The sequence below is a fragment of the Monodon monoceros genome, unplaced genomic scaffold, assembly GCF_005190385.1.
Source record: "Monodon monoceros isolate NGI ecotype Baffin Bay Population unplaced genomic scaffold, NGI_Narwhal_1 Super_Scaffold_19, whole genome shotgun sequence".
Taxonomy (NCBI): Eukaryota; Metazoa; Chordata; class Mammalia; order Artiodactyla; family Monodontidae; genus Monodon; species Monodon monoceros.
Genome location: NW_021703775.1, coordinates 19,958,902 through 19,976,307, shown reverse-complemented (window position 1 = coordinate 19,976,307; position 17,406 = coordinate 19,958,902). Strand labels below are relative to the sequence as shown.

At 38.5% G+C, this 17,406-nt stretch overlaps 1 protein-coding gene across 1 annotated transcript in view; it reads left to right on the top strand.

Moving 5' to 3' along the window:
• Positions 1-1,185: 1,185 nt before the first annotated feature.
• CTNNA2 (catenin alpha 2) overlaps positions 1,186-17,406 on the top strand; it is a 1,229,110-nt gene continuing 1,212,889 nt past the window's right edge. The window contains exon 1 of the mRNA XM_029231355.1: positions 1,186-1,262. The gene's annotated coding sequence lies outside the window, so the exon portion shown is untranslated. The remainder of the gene's footprint in view (positions 1,263-17,406) is intronic.

Below are 17,406 nucleotides of genomic sequence, written 5' to 3'. Positions count from 1 at the left end.
TATATTTCTACTGGACCCTTTTCCTCAAACAACAATTCCTTAAAATTATTTTTAATGGTATAATGTTCTTCCTTTGACTCTACCCCCATGTTATTGGTTTCATCACTTTCTTATCCCTCCTCAAGAAACTTCTCCCTTCTCTGCTCCCACTAGTTTTTGGCCTCCATTTCCTTGTTTCAGTTCTAATTCTTAACTATTGTTTATGCTTCCATCATTCTACTAAAATTGCATCTCCAAAGTTATCCATAATACTTTAGTTGCTAATCTAATTAGCCTTTCCTTTTTTCACAACCCCACTTTATCTCTGTAGCATGTAAACAAGTTGACAGCTTCTTTATTCTTTATTCTCTTTTATATTGACTTCCATGGCATGTTGGGGCCCCTCTGCATTGCTCTGACTGGCTCTCTTCTGTTATGTGCTCTGTTTCTTATTCCTCCCTTAAATGTAAGCATGTTTCATGGTCTCCCTCATTCTCTTATTCTCAGTCTGATCTCTGTCCTGTTATTCGTTCTCATGATTTCCTTTATAAGGATGACATGCCAATTGATATCAACTCCTGTCCACTTTCCTGATCTTTAGGCACACAATATATCCTGGAACTACATTTTAAACACAAAAGACTGGAGTCCTATTAGATGGTATTAATATAGTATTATATTCAGGAGATCCTGAGATGCTTGAATCTCTTTTTCATCTTACCATCCTTCCTCTCTATGATTTCATAGATTAAGAATATACTTATACAAGAATAATGGCAAATGACAGTGGTTGAGAGTCCGCCTGCTGATGCAGGGGACACGGGTTCGTGCCCCAGTCCAGGAAGATCCCACATGCCACGGAGTGGCTGGGCCCGTGAGCCATGGCCACTGAGCCTGCGTGTCCAGAGCCTGTGCTCCACAACGGGAGAGAGGCCACAACAGAAAAAGGACCACGTCCCAAAAAAAAAAAAAAAAAAAAAAAAAAGAATAATGGCAAATGAGAAATAAGACATCACTTATTTATTATGATCTAGCCTTGTACCCATAGTCAATGAAGGGCTTTCTGATAAACAGGGCTTAGGGCTGAGGTCTAAGAAAACACTAAATCTTAACATCAATCAGTACCAACTTTAAACAATGTTGGTTTTGTTTTGTTATTGCAGAAGAGAAAATATAAGATAACTACATCTACTCCAAGGAGGTGAAACCTGACTCAGTTTGATCCATTATTTGAGTGAAAAGAAATGCCTGAGAATTAGAGAAAGAAAAGAAAACAGAGTGAGGTATGTCTATGTTTATTGACTTCTGAAGCACTGTGACCCCGTTTATAAGTAACTAGAGCAAAATCATTATTCTGCAGTCTGACCCAATTAGATTAGTGTTCCCTTTACCCAGAAGTGGGGATATGTGGAGAGTGGGCATGAACAAGAAAGCAAGATCTACTCCAGCGTCCAGGTCTTGGTTTCCTTTGCAAGGAATGCCCATACCCGCCCATCTAATCATGATTATAAATGTCGTTTTATGTGTTGGTCCTTCCTCTGTATTCTGCTGTTTGCTTGCTTAATATTCTAAGACTGAAGCCCAGCTCACTCATCTGGTGGCCTAGTTCTTTCCAATACCGTCAATAAAATATGCTGTGTCTTGTCTTCAATATTTCCAACCATTCTGTAGAGACATGCCTTGATATTCCCAGATCTCGATATTGCTCTGACTGTGTATAGTATATATACTCTCCACAACTTCTTGCTCTCTTACCCTTCCTATAGAATCAGAATTCAGGCTTGTATGAAAATGCCAAAGTTTGGCAAATTCTTTGATCTTGTGCACTGAAACACTTACCTGCCCTTGCTGTGGGTAATTCTGTGTCTGGGTTGGGTTTTTTATTTTCTTTGGAGACTGGGGCTCTGATACTCCTCTGTAGCCACTTGTCATTGAGTGCCTCATGTCCAATCCTGAGTCTTTGATGATAAAGTCAATGTGAGTCAACAGGGCTATAAGGACAACCAGAAAAGAGCTTCCACCTTAAATTGCATCAATACGTTATATGTTTAGTATTTGGAGACTTCAGTTGATGTTTCCCTTCCTCTCCCAATAATTTCTGCTGAAAACATGACCATCCACCATTCAGACAGCTAAGCAACAAAGGAGCTATTGTTACATGGAAGGACTATTACAACAGAGCACAAGAGGAGAAAAAAGAGTATGATCAATGGTTATTGATGTTTTTGAAATGCAAAGATTTGAAATTTTGGAGCTTTTTACACATAGGTCCTAGGCTTTAAAGTTCATGTCAGAAATAATACATTTTGAAGAAGACATATCGATTTAAAGCTTTTTATTTTTCTGTGGGTCTTGAGAAATTTTGTAATCCCTTAGAGGAGAAAAAGATGATAGGAGAACAGGCAGGTTAGGGAGTCCTTTAAGAGCAGGATTTTGGGGATACACTTCCCAGCAGAGTCCAGGAGTATATAACTCCCATATTCTCCCAATGTCCAGTATGACATAAGCATATAGTGGTAGAAATGGTTGCATAAACTGTCATGGCACATACAAGTTCTATAAAACTGAAGATGATTATCATATCAGAGAAAGCTTCCCATCAAAGCACAGAAATGGGTAAAGAAATCCCAAGAGTTATAGAGGAAGTAGAAGAGATGTGACTAAAATTTGGAATTCACTGGGTCATCTTTCAATAACATGTTATGTGCCTACTCTGTGCACAGGTCAGAACTTTGCTTCTTTTAAGTCTATTATTTTATTCTAATTACTATGTGTTTTATTTATAGTTCAACTTGCATACTGTTTTGAAGCCCATGACAAAGTGACTATAAAAAGACTATAATGTCACATCAGTTTGACAGCCGACAATAGAAGAATTGTTCTGGTGTCCGCTATCCCAAGTCTATATGCAGCTGAAATCTTTGGTTGTTAGTAATCTTAGGTAATTTGAACATATTTATTGGGAAAACATCTTAAAAAACCAAGAAAATTTAGATTTAAGTAGCCATAGTTAACAGAATTCAAGGACAAGAAACAGAAACCATGTCAAGTACAAAGGGGTTTACTAGGGGAATTGGGATTTTACACAATCTTGGGAATTTATACCTCTTGGGTGACCAGGTGCATTGTCATCAAGCAGTAATATTTTGAGAGGAATTTTTGTTTCTGAGCAGTAACTCTCAACAGTGGGCTTAAAATATTCAGTAAACCACCTTGTAAACAGATGTGCTGTCATCCAGACTTTGTAGTTCCACTTGTAGAGCACAGGCAGAGTTGAGTTAGCATAATTCTTAAAGGCTCTAGGATTTTCAGAATGGTAAATGAGCAGTAGCTTCAACTTAAAATCACCAACTGCATTAGCCCCTAAGAAGAAAGTCAGTCTGCCCTTTGGAACTTTGAAGCCAGGCTACTCTCTAGCTACGAAAGTCCTAGATGGCATCTTCTTCCAAAAGAAGGCTGTTTCATCTGCATTGAAACTCTGTTGTTTAGTGTAGCCACCTTCATTAATTATCTTAGGTCGATCTCCTGGATAACTTGCTGTAGATTCTGCATCAGCACTTGCTGCTTCACCTTTCACTTTTAATATAATGGAGATGGGTTCTTTCCTTAAACCTTATGAACCAACCTCTGCTGGCTTCAAACTTTTCTTTTGCAACTTCCTCACCTCTCTCAGCCTTCATAGAATTAAACAGAGTTAGGGTCTTGCTCTGGATTAGGCTCTGGTTTAAGGGAATGTTGTGGCTGGTTTGATATTCTACCTAGACCACTAAAACTTCCTCTGTTATCAGCAATAAGGCTGTTTCACTTTCTTTTTTTTTTTTAATATGTCTTTTTTTTTTTAACATCTTTATTGGGGTATAATTGCTTTACAATGGTGTGTTAGTTTCTGCTTTATAACAGAGTGAATCAGTTATACATATACATATGTTCCCATATCTCTTCCCTCTTGCATCTCCCTCCCTCCCACCCTCCCTATCCCACCCCTCCAGGCGGTCACAAAGCACCAAGCTGATCTCCCTGTGCCTTGCAGCTGCTTCTCACTAGCTATCTACCTTACGTTTGTTAGTGTATATATGTCCATGCCTCTCTCTCGCCCTGTCACAGCTCACCCTTCCCCCTCCCCATATCCTCAAGTCCGTTCTCCAGTAGGTCTGTGTCTTTATTTCTGTCTTACCTCTAGGTTCTTCATGACACTTTTTTTTTTTTTAATTCCATATATATGTGTTAGCATACGGTATTTGTCTTTCTCTTTCTGACTTACTTCACTCTGTATGACAGACTCTAGGTCTATCCACCTCATTACAAATAGCTCAATTTTGTTTCTTTTTATGGCTGAGTAATATTCCATTGTATATATGTGCCACATCTTCTTTATCCATTCATCTGATGATGGGCTCTTAGATTGTTTCCATCTCTGGGCTATTGTAAATAGAGCTGCAATGAATATTTTGGTACATGACTATTTTTGAATTTTGGTTTTCTCAGGGCATATGCCCAGTAGTGGGATTGCTGGGTCATATGGTAGCTCTATTTGTAGTTTTTTAAGGAAACTCCATACTGTTCTCCATAGTGGCTGAACCAATTCACATTCCCACCAGCAGTGTAAGAGTGTTCCCTTTTCTCCACACTCTCTCCAGCATTTATTGTTTCTAGATATTTTGATGATGGCCATTCTTACTGGTGTGAGATGATATCTCATTGTAGTTTTGATTTGCATTTCTCTAATGATTAATCATGTTGAGCATTCTTTCATGTGTTTGTTGGCAGTCTGTATATCTTCTTTGGAGAAATATCTAGTTAGGTCTTCTGCGCATTTTTGGATTGGGTTGTTTGTTTTTTTGTTATTGAGCTACATGGGCTGCTTGTAAATTTTGGAAATTAATCATTTGTCAGTTGCTTCATTTGCAAACATTTCTCCCATTCTGAGAGCTGTCTTTTGGTCTTGTTTTTTGCTGTGCAAAAGCTTTGAAGTTTCATTAGGTCTCATTTGTTTATTTCTGTTTTTATTTCCATTTCCCTAGGGGGTGGGTCAAAAAGGATCTTGCTGTGATTTATGTCATAGAGTGTTCTGCTTATGTTTTCCTCTAAGAGTTTGATAGTTTCTGGCCTTACATTTAGGTCTTTAATCCATTTTGAGCTTATTTTTGTGTATGGTGTTAGGGAGTGATCTAATCTCATAGTTTTACATGTACCTGTCCAGTTTTCCCAGCACCACTTATTGAAGAGGCAGTCCTTTCTGCACTGTACATTCCTGTCTCCTTTATCAAAGATAAGGTGACCATATGTGCATGGGTTTATCTCTGGGCTTTCTATCCTGTTCCATTGAACTATATTTCTGTTTTTGTGACAGTACCATACTGTCTTGATTACTGTAGCTTTGTAGTATAGTCTGAAGTCAGGGAGCCTGATTCCTCCAACTCCGTTTTTCATTCTCAAGATTGCTTTGGCTATTCGGGATCTTTTGTGTTTCCATACAAATTGTGAAATTTTTTGTTCTAGTTCTGTGAAAAATGCCAGTGGTAGTTTGATAGGGATTGCATTGAATCTATAGATGGCTTGGGTAGAAGAGTCATCTTCACATTGTTGATTCTTCCAATCCAAGAACATGGTATATCTCTCCATCTATTTGTATCATCTTTAATTTCTTTCATCAGTGTCTTATAATTTTATACATACAGGTCTTTTGTCTCCTTAGGTAGGTTTATTCCTAGATATTTTATTCTCTTTGTTGCAGTGGTAAATGGGAGTGTTTTCTTGATTTCACTTTCAGATTTTTCATCATTAGTGTATAGGAATGCCAGAGATTTCTGTGCATTAATTTTGTATCCTGCTACTTTACCAACTTCATTGATTAACTCTAGTAGTTTTCTGGTAGCATCTTTAGGATTGTCTATGTATAGTATCACGTAATCTGCAAACAGTGACAGCTTTACTTCTTCTTTTCCGATTTGGATTCCTTTTATTTCCTTTTCTTCTCTGATTGCTGTGGCTAAAACTTCCAAAACTATGTTGAATAATAGTGGTAAGAGTGGGCAACCTTGTCTTGTTCCTGATCTTAGTGGAAATGCTTTCAGTTTTTCACCATTGAAGATGATGTTGGCTGTGGGCTTGTCATATATGGCCTTTATTATGTTGAGGAAAGTTCCCTCTATGCCTACTTTCTGCAGGGTTTTTTTTATCATAAATGGGTGTTGAATTTTGTCAGAAGCTTTCTCTGCCTCTATTGAGATGATCATATGTTTTTTCTCCTTCAACTTGTTAATATGGATTATCACATTGATAGATTTGCATATATTGAAGAATCCTTGCATTCCTGGAATAAACCCCTCTTGATCATGGTGTATGATCCTTTTAATGTGCTGTTGGATTCTGTTTGCTAGTATTTTGTTGAGGATTTTTGCATCTATGTTTATCAGTGATATTGGCCTGTAGTTTTCTTTCTTTGTGACATCCTTGTCTGGTTTTGGTATCAAGGTGATGGTGGCCTTGTAGAAGGAATTTGGGAGTGTTCCTCCCTCTGCTATATTTTGGAAGAGTTTGAGAAGGATAGGTGTTAGCTCTTCTCTAAATGTTTGATAGAATTCGCCTGTGAAGCCACCTGGTCCTGGGCTTTTTTTGTTGGAAGATTTTTAATCACAGTCTCAGTTTCAGTGCTTGTGATTGGTCTGTTCATATTTTCTATTTCTTCCTGATTCAGTCTTGGCAGGTTGTGCATTTCTAAGAATTTGTCCATTTCTTCCAGGTTGTCAATTTTAGTGGCATAGAGTTGCTTGTAGTAATCTCTCATGATCTTTTTTATTTCTGCAGTGTCAGTTGTTACTTCTCCTTTCTCATTTCTAATTCTATTGATTTGAGTCTTCTCCATTTTTTTCCTGATGAGTCTGGCTAATGGTTTATCAATATTGCGTATCTTCTCGAAGAACCAGCTTTTAGTTTTATTGATCTTTGCTATTGTTTCCTTCATTTCTTTTTCAATTATTTCTGATCTGATTTTTATGACTTCTTTCCTTCTGCTAACTTTGGGGTTATTTTATTGTTGTTCTTCTTCTTTCTCTAATTGCTTGAGGTGCAAAGTTAGGTTGTTTATTCAAGATGTCTCCGGCTTCCTAAGGTGGGCTTGTATTGCTATAAACTTCTCTCTTAGAACTGCTTTTGCTGCATCCCATAAGTTTTGGGTCGTTGTGTCTCCATTGTCATTTGTTTCTAGGTATTTTTTTAATTTCCTCTTTGATTTCTTCAGTGATCACTTTTTTATTAAGTAGTGTATTGTTTAGCCTCCATGTGCTTGTATTTTTTACAGATCTTTTCCTGTAATTGATATCTAGTATCATGGTGTTGTTGTCGTAAAAGATACTTGATACAATTTCAATTTTCTTAAATTTACCAAGGCTTGATTTGTGACCCAAGATATGATCTATCCTGGAGAATACTCCATGAGCACTTGAGAAAAATGTGTATTGTGTTGTTTTTGGATAGAGTGTCCTATAAATATCAATTAAGTCCATCTTGTTTAATGTATCATTTAAAGCTTGTGTTTCCTTATTTATTTTCATTTTGGATGATCTGCCCATTGGTGAAAGTGGGGTGTTAAAGTCCCCTCCTATGAATGTGTTACTGTTGATTTCCCCTTTTATGGCTGTTAGTATTTGCCTTATGTATTGAGGTGCTCCTATGTTGGGTGCATAAATATTTATAATTGTTATATATTCTTCTTGGATCGATCCCTTGATCATTATGTAGTGTCCTTCTTTGTCTCTTGTAATAGTCTTTATTTTAAAGTCTATTTTGTCTGATATGAGAATTGCTACTCCAGCTTTCTTTTGGTTTCCATTTGCATGGAATATCTTTTTCCATCCCCTTACTTTCAGTCTGTATGTGTCTCTAGGTCTGAAGTGGGTCTCTTGTAGACAGCATATATATGGTCTTGTTTTTGTATCCATTCAGCCAATCTTTTTCTTTTGGTGGGAGCATTTAGTCCATTTACATTTAAGGTAATTATCGATGTGTATGTTCCTATTCCCATTTTCTAAATTGTTTTGTGTTCGTTATTATAGGTATTTTCCTTCTCTTGTGTTTCTTGCCTAGAGAAGTTCCTTTAGCATTTGTTGTAAAGCTGGTTTGGTGGTTCTGAACTCTCTCAGCCTTTGCTTGTCTGTAAAGGTTTTAATTTCTCCATCAAATCTGAATGAGATTCTTGCTGGGTAGAGTAATCTTGTTTGCACGTTTTTCTCCTTCATCACTTTCAGTATGTCCTGCCACTCCCTTCTGGCTTGCAGTGTTTCTGCTGAGATATCAGCTGCTAACCTTATGGGGATTCCCTTGTGTGTTATTAGTTGTTTTTCCCTTGCTGCTTTTAATATGCTTTCTTTGTATTTAATTTTTGACAGTTTGATTAATATGTGTCTTGGCATATTTCTCCTTGGATTTATCCTATATGGGACTCTCTGTGCTTCCCGGACTTGATTAACTATTTCCTTTCCCATATTGGGGAAGTTTTCAACTATAATCTCTTCAAATATTTTCTCAGTCCCTTTCTTTTTCTCTTCTTCTTCTGGAACCCCTATAATTCAAATGTTGGTGTGTTTAATGTTGTCCGCGCAGTCTCTGAGACTGTCCTCAGTTCTTTTCATTCTTTTTTCTTTATTCTTCTCTGCAGTAGTTATTTCCATTATTTTATCTTCCAGGTCACTTATCCGTTCTTCTGCCTCAGTTATTCTGCTATTGATCCCATCTAGAGTATTTTTCGTTTCATTTATTGTGTTGTTCATCATTGTTTGTTTCATCTTTAGTTCTTCTAGGTCCTTGTTAAACGTTTCTTGCATTTTGTCCATTCTATTTCCAAGATTTTGGATCATCTTTACTATCATTATTCTGAATTCTTTTTCAGGTAGACTGCCTATTTCCTCTTCATTTGTTAGGTCTGGTTGGTTTTTATCTTGCTCCTTCATCTGCTGTGTGTTTTTCTGTCTTCTCATTTTGCTTATCTTACTGTGTTTGGGGTCTCCTTTTTGCAGGCTGCAGGTTCGTAGTTCCCATTGTTTTTGATGTCTGTCTCCAGTGGCTAAGGTTGTTTCAGTGGGTTGTGTAGGCTTCCTGGTGGAGGGGACTAGTGCCTGTGTTCTGGTGGATGAGGCTGGATCTTGTCTCTCTAGTGGGCAGGTCCACATCTGGTGATGTGTTTTGGGGTGTCTGTGGACTTATTATGATTTTAGGCAGCCTCTCTGCTAATGGTTGGGGTTGTGTTCCTGTCTTGGTAGTTGTTTGGCATAGGTTGTCCAGCACTGTAGCTTGCTGGCCGTTGAGTTAAGCTGCGTGCTGGTGTTTAGATGGAGATCTCTGAGAGATTTTCGCCATTTGATATTATGTGGAGCTGGGAGGTCTCTTGTGGACCAGTGTCCTGAAGTTGGCTCTCCCACCTCAGAGGCATAGCACTGACTCCTGGCTGCAGCACCAAGAGCCTTTCATCCACATGGCTCAGAATAAAAGGGAGAAAAAGTAGAGAGAAAGAATTAGTAGAAGTAGGAAGAAAGAAAGAAAGAAAGAAAGAAAAGAAAGAAAGAAAGGAGGGAAGGAAGGAAGGAAGGAAGGAAGGAAGGAAGGAAGAAAGAAAGAAAGAAAGTAGAATAGAAGGAAAGAAAGGAGGGAGGGAGGGAGGGAGGAAGGAAGGAAGGAAGGAGGGAAGGAAGGAAAAAAGAAAGAAAGAAGATACATTAAAATAAAATAAAGTACAATAAAGTTATTAAATTAAAAAATAATTATTTAGAAAAAAAAAAAAGGGACGGATAGAACCTTAGGACAAATGGTGGAAGCAAAGCTATACAGACTAAATCTCACACAGAAGCATACATATACACACTCACAAAAAGCGGAAAAGGGGAAAAAAGTTATAAATCTTGCTCTCAAAGTCCACCTCTTCAATTTGGGATGATTTGTTGTCTATTCATGTATTCCACAGATGCAGGGTACATCAAGTTGATTGTGGAGCTTTAATCCGCTGCTTCTGAGGCTGCTGGGAGAGATTTCCCTTTCTCTTCTTTGTTCTCCCAGTTCACAGGGGCTCAGGTTTGGATTTGGTCCCGCCTCTGTGGGTAGGTGGCTGGAGGGCGTCTGTTTTTTGCTCAGACAGGACGGGGTTAAAGGAGCCGCTGATTCGGGGGCTCTGGCGCACTCAGGCCAGGGGGAGGGAGGGGCACGACGTGCAGTGCAGGCCTGCGGCGGCAGAGGCCGGCATGACGTTGCACCAGCCTGAGGCCCGCCGTGCGTTCTCCCGGGGAAGTTGTCCCTGGATCCGGGAACCTGGCAGTGGCGGGCTGCACAGGCTCCCCGGAAGGGGGGGTGTGGATAGTGACCTGTGCTCGCACACAGGGCCCTTGGTGGCAGCAGCAGCAGCCTTAGCGTCTCCCGCCCGTCTCTGGAGTCCGCGCTTTTAGCCGCGGCTCGCGCCCATCTCTGGGGTTCACACTTTTAGCCGCGGCTTGCGCCCGTCTCTGGAGTTCCTTTAAGCAGCGCTCTTAAACTCCTCTCCTCGCACACCATGAAACAAAGAGGGAATTAAAAGTCTCTTGCCTCTCAGGCTGGTGAGTGCCGGTCGGCACCGATCCTCTGTGCGGGAATCTCCCCACTTTGCCCTCCGCACCCCTGTTGCTGTGCACTCCTCCGCGGATCCGAAGCTCCCCCCTCTGCCTCCCGCAGTCTCTGCCCGCGAAGGGGCTTCCTAGTGTGTGGAAACTTTTCCTCCTTCACAGCTCCCTCACACTGGTGCAGGTCCCGTCCCTATTCTTTGTCTCTGTTTTTTCTTTTCTTCTTTTGCCCTACCCAGGTACATGGGGACTTTCTTGCCTTTTGGGAGGTCTGAGGTCTTCTGCCAGCATTTAGTAGGTGTTCTGTAGGAGTTGCTCCACATGTAGATGTATTTCTGGTGTATCTGTGGTGAGGAAGGTGATCTCCACATCTTACTCTTCCGCCATCTTCCCCTCCACCCCCTTGTTTCACTTTCTTTTCATTCATTTGCTCTCTGAAATAGCATTTTTAATTGCCTTCAAGAATTTTTCCATTTAATTCACAAGTTGGCTAACTGTTGGCACAAGAGGCCTGTCTCAGCTTTCAACATGCCTTACTCGCTAAGCTTAATTATTTCTAGTCTTTGATTTAAAGTGAGAGACATGTGCTCTCCTTTTCAGTTGAACACTTATGGCCATTGCAGAGTTATTAATTGGCCTGATTTCAATACTGTTGTTTCTCAGTAAATAGGGGATTCTGAGGAAAGGGAGAATGATGGGGGAAAGCTGGTGAGTGAACTAGTCAGAACACACAAAACATTTATCAATTAAGTTCACCATCTTAAATGAGCACATTTCATGGCTCCCCTAAACCATTACAGCATTAACACCAAAAACTGCTTATCACCATAACACGTATAATAATAATGAAAAAGTTTGAAATACTGTGAGAATTACCAAAATGTGACCCAGAGGAATCAAATGAGCAAATGTTAGAAAAATGCTGCTGATGGATTTGCTTGACACAGTGTTGCCACAAACTTTCAATTTGTGAAAAACACACTATCTGTGAAGCACAACAAAGCAAAGCACAATAAAACTATGTATGCCTAGGGGCTTCCCTGGTGGCGCAGTGGTTGAGAGTCTGCCTGCCGATGCAGGGGACACGGGTTCCTGCCCCGGTCCGGGAAGATCCCACATGCCACGGAGTGGCTGGGCCCGTGAACCATGGCCACTGAGCCTGTGCGTCTGGAGCCTGTGTTCCACAACAGGAGAGGCCACAACAGTGAGAGGCCTGCGTACCGCAAAAAAAAAAAAAACACACAAAAAAAACAACTATGTATGCCTGTATATGATGAAGCAAACTTTGCAGAACCCTAGTTGCAAAGATGTCTTGGAAATGCAGACTTTAGCTTTGTAGCCCCTGCAGTACAGGAGGAATACTAGAAGAGGCAGAAACATGCATATCTAGCTTCCACAGGTGCTATATTTGCTTCTATATTAGGTATGTATCTTATAACAGTTGTTATTTTGAGAGAATCAAAATCATAGTTTTAATATTTTTGTATTTAATGTCTGTAAAGCTTGCTATTTTATGTATTTATAATGTTTAAAATTATATATTTGTAAAATTTATATATTTATAATATGGCCTGTAAGAATAATAGTATTTAACTTTAAGCTTGAAATGTGTGATTGTTATTAATTTAGACATAATATTTTGTTGAAATATTAGTACATTTACTCAGATATTAGTACATTTACTCAGATCAGCTATCTAAAGGAACTTTACATTCATTGTACTTATAATTTATTTATTAGATTTATAAGAATTATTTAATAATTTGTATAGGTTTTATATCATAATCAAAGAATAAAAATTTTATGAAGGAAATCAAATTTATAAAATATATAATTATATTTTAAAATGGTGAAAATATTGTTTTAAAAACAGGTTAAAAAATATCACTTAGGGGCTTCCTTGGTGGCGCAGTGGTTGGGAGTCCGCCTGCCGATGCGGGGGGCACGGGTTCGTGCCCCAGTCCAGGAGGATCCTGCATGCCATGGAGCGGCTGGGCCCGTGCGCCATGGCCGCTGGGCCTGCGCATCCGGAGCCTGTGCTCCACGACAGGAGAGGCCACGGTGGTGAGAGGGCTGCGTACCACAAAAAAGAAGAAAAAAAAAAAAAATATATATATATATATATATATTGCTTAGGGCTTCCCTGGTGGTGCAGTGGTTAAGCATCTGCCTGCCAATGGAGGGGACATAGGTTTGAGCCCTGGTCTGGGAAGATCTCACATGTGCGGAGCAACTAACCCCATGCACTACAACTACTTAGCCTGCACTCTAGAGCCTGTAAGCCACAGCTACTGAAGCCCATGCACCTAGAGCCAGTGCTCCACAACAAACGAAGCCACTGCAATGAGAAGCCCGCACACTGCAAAGGGAGGGTAGCTCCTGATCACCGCAACTAGAGAAAGCCCACGTGCAGTAACGAAGACTCAACGTAGCCAAAAATAAATAAATAAAATAAATAAATTTTTAAAAATATATTGCTCAGAGTATATGCAAAAGTGATTGCTATACTTGAAAAATATGAGATTTGTAAGCAAAATAGAAAAAGCTTAAGAAAGAACTAGGGATTTAAATGTAACCTTTCATAATTTGAAAACTAAATCTTAAAAATGAAAAATACTACCAAATATGTAAAGAAGAATGAATAACAATTCTTCACAAACTCTTCTAAAAATTAGAGAAATGAACACTCCCCAACTAGTTTGATGAAGATAGTTTTATTGCCCTGATAGCAAAACCAGACAATGATATACAATAAAAGAAGATTATCGATCTTTATCTCTATAAATATAGGATGCAAAAATCCTCAACAAAGTGCTAAAAAAGTGAATCCAGAACTATATAAAAAGGATTATATATCATCACCCAGTGACATTAATTCTAGGAAAGCAAGGTTGGTTTAATACCTAAAATCAATCAATGGAACACAACATATCAATAGATAAAAAGACAAAAGATCATCAAAATAGAAGTAGAAAAATCTTTTTTGACCAAAGCAAACACCTGTTCATCACTCAACAAACTAAAAATGGAAGGAATTTCCTTCTTAAACCTAATAAAGGGCATTTATGAAAAACCCACAGGTAATTCCCTAAAAGCAGGAACAAGATAAGGATATCTGTTCTTCCCATTGCTATTCAACACCATACTGGAAATTCTAACCAGGACAGTTTGGCATCCAGAAAAATAAATAAAATGCATCCAGATTGGAAAGGAAGCAGTAAATTTATATCAATTTGCCAGTGACTATCTGGCATAGAGAAAATTCTAAGAAATTCTTACCAAAAAAAAAAAAAACTATTAGAAAAAGTAAATTAGTTTAATGTAGTTGCAGAATAGAAGATCAATATTCAAAAATCAATTACCTTTCTATACATTAACAATGGAAAGTCTAAAAAGGAAATTAAGAAAAAATTCAGTTTATATCAACAGTATAATCAAAAGAAAGAAAATGAGGAATTAAATAAATAAGTGCAATATGTACATTCTGAAAACTATAAAATATTGTTGAAATAAATTTTAAAAGACCTAAAGAAATGTAAATACATTTCACATTAATGGGTCAGAAGACTTAATAATAAAATGGCGATACTTCCCAAATGGACCTGCAAATTCAATACAACTTCTTTCAAAATCACAGATGCCTTTCTTATTGCAGAAATTAATAAGCTAATCCTAAAATTCCTACAGAAATATAAGGATCCAGAATAGCCAAAATAATCCTAAGAAGAACAAGGCTGTAGGACTCACACTTTCCAATTTCAAAACTTCCTATACAAAGCTACAATAATCAAGACAGTGTGGTACTGGCATAAGGATAGAGATAAAGATCAACGGATTAGCACTGAAACTCCAGAAATAAAGAACTAATTTAATGGTCAATTGGTTTTCTGCAAAAGTGCTAAGACAATTCAACAAGGAAAGAATAGTCTTTTTAACAAATGGTGCTGGAACCACCACATATTCATATGAAAAAGAAAAAATGTAGAGTCCTTTTTAACACTGTACAAAAATTAACTCAAAATGAACCATAGAATATACAGGTAATAGTTAACATTGTGAAATTAGATAAAAACTTGGGTGTGAATCTTTGTGACCTTGGATTATGCAATGGTTTCATAAATAGATATGACACCAAAAAGATGTGACCAAAAAAACCCTACATATATTAGATTTTTAAATTTTGTGCTACAAATTATATCAGAAAGAAAATGAAAAAAAAACCCCACAGAATGAGAGAATATATTTATAAATTTTATATCTGTAAGGGACTTATAACCAGAACTATATAGAACATTTACAACTCAATAATTGAAAGAGAAATAATGGGAATTTTTAAATAGACAAAGAATTTAAATAGACGTTTCTCCAAAAAAGGAATACAAATTACCAATGAGTACATTGAAAGATGCTTAACATCATCATTTCTTAGTTTAATGTAAATCAAAACCACAACGAGATACTAACTGACACTCACTATACTCAGAAAGAAAAATAATAACATATGTTGAGAAAGATGTGGAGAAATTGGAACCCTGATACATTGCTGATGGGAATGTAAAATGGTGCAAAGACAGTTTGGCAGTTCCTTAAAATGTTAAACATATCACTACCATTTGACCCAGCAATCCTAACCTAGATATATACCCAAGAGGAATTTAAGCACATCCACACATAAACCCCTACACAAATATTCATAGAAGCATTATTCATAATTGCTAAAAAGTGAAACAACCCAGGTGTCTATCAATTGATGAATGGATAAACAAAACATGGTATATCCATAGAAGGGAATATACTTAGTAATGAAAAAGAATGAAGAACTGATACTTGCTAACACATGAATGGAATTTGAAAATATTCTAAGTGAAAGAAGGCAATTACAAAAGACCACATATTTTAACATTGCATTTATGTAGAATGTCCAGATTAGGCAAATCCACAGAGAAAGAAACTAGATTAGTGGTTGCTTAAGGCTGGGGAACAGGGGAGAGTAAGACAAGGAATGACTACTAATGGGTAAAGCATGGCTTTTGGGGGTGATAAAAATGTGCTAAAATTGGATAGTGGAAAATATATTAAAAACTATTGAATTGTATACTTTTTTCAAATGGGAAAAAAGCAATCCAAATAAATAATCTTCTAAAAAGTACTTTCTGTTAACCAAAGGCAAAGGATACAAAAGCAACCAAATTTAGCACTTGTTCTCCACATTTATAAACTTTAGAATTCTTATTTTTGTATTAAAACTAATCATGTATTTCTTAAAATAGAAAATTTTCCTTTTTTTCCTAATACAATATTATATGGCAGTGTAAAAAAACTCTGAAAATATTCTATATGCTTTAAGAAATGTAGTCCATATCTTAAACAATGGATTTTCAGTGAACACATGCTTTTAATTGTTTTCTTGAAATTTGGAAAGATAAAACCTGGAAAGTATAAAATCCATTACAGGAAAGATATTTTAATTCAGCTTTAGCTTCTGCTTTTTAAATTTTTAAAAAAATATTATTGGAGTATAGTTGATTTACCATGTTGTGTTAGTTTCAGGTGTACAGCAAAGTGAATCAGTTATACATACACATATATCCACTCTTTTTTTTTTGTAGAGTATTTTCCCACATAGGCTATTACAGAGTACTGAGTACACTTCCCTGTGCTATGCAGCAAGTTCTTATTAATTATCTATTCTATATATAGTAGAGCATATATGTCAATCCCAACCTCCCAGTTTATCCCTTCCCCCCACCTTATCCCCGGGTAGCCATGTTTATTTTCTACATCTGTAACTCTACTTCTGTTTCGTAAATAAGTTCATTTAGGGATTAATCTCCAAAATATACAAACAGCTCATGATGCTCAATATCAAAAAAACAAATAACCCAATAAAAAATGGGTGGAAGATCTAAATAGACATTTCTCCAAAAAAGACATACAGGACTCACCAAGATGGTGGAGGAGTAGGAGGATGTGGGGTTCATCTCTCTCCACAAATGCATGAAAAATACATCTACAGATGGAACAATTCTCGCAGAACACCAGCTAAACACTAGCAGAAGACCGTGGACACCAGAAGGGACAAGAAGGATCCCCATGTAACTGGGTAGGACAAAAGAAAGAAGGGAAAAAAAGAGTAGAGGAAGTGGGATGGGCTCTGCACCCCTGGGGGGGAGCTGAAGCAGAGGAGAGGCTCCCGCATCTGGGGAGCCCCCTCACTGACAGGAAAGCAGTTGGAACAGAAGGGGAGCATCTGAGGTGGTTGGAGGAGGGTGAAACAGCCAGTCTGTGGCAGACAGGACAGAGTGAGACCTACACAGTCTGTGCCACAGCCCTGAGTGCCCCAGACTGGGACATGTGTCTGCCAGTGCACATGGGGGCTGAGAACTGGAACATGGGGATTGGAGAGCAAACCCAGGGGGAGGACTGCTGTTGGCTGCAAGGACACAGCCTGAGGGGATGGGAGGGAAGAAATTCGTAACCAGGAATGCTTATGGAGGAAATCCAGATTGCCATAGAAGCAAGGCGCCATTGTTGAGTGACGTGCAAGGGGGGAGCTGCCATTGCAGCCTCTCCCTCTAAACATCAGATCCCTGCCCCACCAAAGGCTAAGAAAAGCCCCTTCAGAGCTGACCTTCTCACACCTGCAATCAGGGCTAATAAAATTATCCTGCTCCAGGACTGATCTTCTTGTGCTGGCTACTAGGCACTTGGGCTGGATCTATCGCACCTGTGGCTGGCTTTCCCATGCACTTGTGGCCACCAGGACCCCCACAACCCAGGCAGCCATGCCACCTCTGCACCCTGTCCTCACCAGGGCAGACTCGAGTGCTCCAGGGCAGCCTCAGCA